The sequence below is a fragment of the Tachysurus fulvidraco genome, chromosome 1 (genome assembly GCF_022655615.1).
Source record: "Tachysurus fulvidraco isolate hzauxx_2018 chromosome 1, HZAU_PFXX_2.0, whole genome shotgun sequence".
NCBI classification, from domain to species: Eukaryota; Metazoa; Chordata; class Actinopteri; order Siluriformes; family Bagridae; genus Tachysurus; species Tachysurus fulvidraco.
Genome location: NC_062518.1, coordinates 52223719 through 52227487, shown reverse-complemented (window position 1 = coordinate 52227487; position 3769 = coordinate 52223719). Strand labels below are relative to the sequence as shown.

Below are 3769 nucleotides of genomic sequence, written 5' to 3'. Positions count from 1 at the left end.
AAAACATCAATTGCAGAAGCGTTGTGTTCTTGTGTTGTCGAACCCAAGCAATCGGCTACAGCAGATCTGGCGCATCCGGTCACGGCACCAAATTATGTAACGTGTCTGGACCGGTCACTCTCACACACACACAAAGACCACACCACCAATCAATGAAACTCAGCTCTTTTTTACTGTAAGAAAAGAAATAAAAGATGAGACACGGGGCGTCAGCTTCTCCTTCACCAGTACACACACAATATTTGTACATTGAAGGGAGAAGCGAGAAGGACATGCGTCATCGGCCTCATCCGGAAACGGACTGACCATTATACAATAACAGAGATAGATAATATAAATGTAAATAAAGTATACACTTATAGTATATAAATCTGACATTCTCTAATACAGCACATTAATATCTATGTTATATTACCAGACATCAATTCAAGCATTTATGTCACAAAATGAAACAAATAATAATAATACTGTATTTATAATAATAATGATAATAATAATGTGTAACCCATATTTCCAAACATTACATATCAGAATGGAATATAACAGAATACACATTATATATATATATATGTATTCGATACCGTACCATGTGCAGTCTGCTTCACGTGCCTCACAGACAACATACATTTAGTCCAACACTTCTATAACACACTCTGTTCAATGCACATCTAGTATTAATGATCAATGAGCTAAACATCTTTTCTACTGAACCAGAACTTATTGTTAAACATACCTGTAAGAAAAGAAATAAAAGATGAGACACGGGGCGTCAGCTTCTCCTTCACCAGTACACACTAGTACACACAATGCTAAACAGTTAGCAACATGGTATATTTCGTTAAATAATAAAAAGAAAAAAAAACATTACCCAAAACATCCTTAACATAACTAATGCAATCAATCATTATGGTATTAAATCACATTCTCCTAGCGGCAAAGCATTTTAGAGAAGAAATATTACCACAATATTTGTATATTGAAGGGAGAAGCGAGAAGGACATGCGTCATCGGCCTCATCCGGAAACGGACTGAGGCAACCGCATGGCACACACGAGGAAGCCCCACCAAAGTGTCTCACCAATAACATCCCCTCCCAAACAAATTCCCAAGGAAAGGTTCCGCTACTTTAATATTACATCCTTTGAACAATAATTATATACAACATTTTGTGGAGTTCACTAAACCATTCTTTTTATTTTAAAGAAAGAGAGAAAAAAAGACAGGTCAGGTTAAATTAACAAATTTCCTTCCTACACCAGTTACACACATCACTCTGAACACACCATCCCCACCATGAAACATGGTGGTGGCAGCATCATGTTGTAGGGATGCTTTTCTTCAGCAGGGACAGGGAAGCTGGTCAGAGTTGATGGGAAGTCTGCAAAAGACTTGAGACTGGGGCACAGGTTCATGACCCTAAACATACAGCCAGAGCTACCATTGAGTGGTTTAGATCAAAGTATAGTCCAGACCTAAATCCAATTGAGAATCTGTGGCAAGACTTGAACTCGCTGTTCACAGACGCTCGCCATCCAATCTGACTGAGCTTGAGCTATTTGCAAAGAAGAATGGGCAAAAATTTCACTCTGTAGATGTGCAAAGCTGGTAGAGACCCCAACAGACTTGCAGCTGTAATTGCAGTGACAGGAGGTACTACAAAGTATTGACTTAGTGGGGCTGAATACTAATGGACACCACACTTATCGGATATTTATTTGTACATTTGGACCAAAATGTACTATTTTCCTTCCACTCCACAATTATGTGCAACTTTGTGTTGGTCTATCACATAAAATCCCAATAAAATACATTTTTGTTTGTGGTTGTAACGTGTCAAAATGTGAAAAAAGTCAGAGGGTATGAATACTTTTGCAAGTCACTATTTTTAACTGGTTTTTCTGAAAAACGTCGTTTCGTTTATGATCCAGAACCTAAAAAAAGAAAGAGAAAGTTTCCTGAATACAAATGCCCCAGCGCGCACACACACACATGCACACGTTCACACACACACACACACTGAACTGAAGCAGGTGCAGGAGAGTAAGAGGTATGAATCAGTACATTTCTACTTTGATGTAATTTTTAAGAAATATGTATAAATGTTTTCATATGTTAGCAGATTATATAAATGAAAACCAATTTTTAAGAAGTTTACATAATGACAAGTTTATCACAGGAGGTCACCATCACAGACATGCATACAGCAGGAGGGGGAGACTTCCTTTATTATAATGAGCACTTGTGTAAAAGTCACAGATACTGAGAACCATGCTGATGAAGCCAAAGTGAAAGTACCACAATTTACAAGGCCTGTAATCAAATTTGGGGGTTAGTTGCACCGGTGCACAATTCTATATTAGACCCACAACATGTTTGCTCAGAGTACCTTAAGAAATGCATTTTAATGGGGATCATCGACAGAAATATATGGTAACTGCCACATTGGTTTCAGCACATCTGTGTTTGCTTGTGGCGTTATCTCAAATGTTCTATCGGCCAAGGCTATACAGCTAAAATACATTACATTAGGCTTTAGTTTATTCACTGTACAACACCATGGGATCTGTACTAGGTTTTCAATCACCAGTTTTCATACATTTTAGTGTCCAATCTCCTAAATCTTCCAACATCTCTTTTTTCACCTTTAAATAAAAGACATACATGGGCGTGAATTCTCCATAGTGAACGGGTGGGCCTTCCCCTGCTTTACATGTATCCTACAGAGATTCACATATAAAGTACTGTACATCTGTGATCATCCCAATACAAATTCTCTAACAGCAATGCATCAGCTCCTTCCTGTTTCTCAAACCCTCTTGTTCATAATGTGCGTCTAGTCCCTTATGTGTATGTGAGCTGTAATGTGTGTGTAGTGTAAGTAACGGCTGGCCTTATCTATGAGAGCTTGATTAGGTTATTTCGGTTTATTCTCATAAGATTAATCGTGCAGCATTCAGATAGCAGAAATGAACATTTGAATGACTAACACTGGTTATTCCCAAAACATTTTTCTTTCAGAATAATCCCAGATGTTCCGACTGAATTCAGGGATCTAACTTCTCATTTCTGTCACCTGTTCAATTTTATTCATTTTTATCACAGAGATTCCTGCACCAGAATCTACTAAAAACACAAAGTCTTCTACATTTAATGTGTGTACTGTCATGTGCTTATAGGCATCTAAAGTGTACTTGGTGTATGTGCATTGTGGAGCTCCTTCTCCTCAAATAAAACATCAAATCTCACTCGCTCTTGAGGCAAAGGAGGAAGAGCGAGTGAGATTTGATGTTTTATTTGTGTTCAGTCCAATGAAAAGGCAGTTTCTCAAGTGCACCTGGCATTCTGTCACTTTCCCCTCACTTTCCCCTCAGTAAGTCCACTGTGCACATTGTGCATTTCCATGAGCCAGTAAAAGAAAACCTTTCTCTGTCTCATGTCCATTTCCACTGTCAGTGGTTTGACATACATCTTGCAGATGAGTTATGAGAATACTGTAAAGGGCCTTTCTTCCATTGTTATGTTTTGAGTGCCCTGCACACACATGTTCATCAGGCCAGTCACACCAGATTCGCATGATATCAGCCCGTAATTTAGTGAAGTATTCGCCACAGTTCAGTGAGGTATGTAAAACTGTGCTGAATCACTTTAACTTCCAAATCTTTTCCATCAGACCTCTCTCGGGTCAGGGAGGTAATCATGTGCATGTTCAGAGTCCTTCATTGTTCATTAGAGGTGTACTGACATCAGTGATCATTAGGTTCCACTACCT

The 3769-nt window shown here is 38.6% G+C and overlaps 1 long non-coding RNA gene across 1 annotated transcript; it reads right to left on the bottom strand.

Annotated features, from left to right (window-relative positions):
- Positions 1–733: 733 nt before the first annotated feature.
- On the bottom strand, positions 734–1133 carry LOC125141502. Its single transcript, XR_007140900.1, has 2 exons — positions 962–1133; positions 734–794 (listed from the first exon to the last, which is right to left on the bottom strand). It is a non-coding gene; the product is annotated as an uncharacterized LOC125141502 (long non-coding RNA).
- Positions 1134–3769: the final 2636 nt, after the last annotated feature.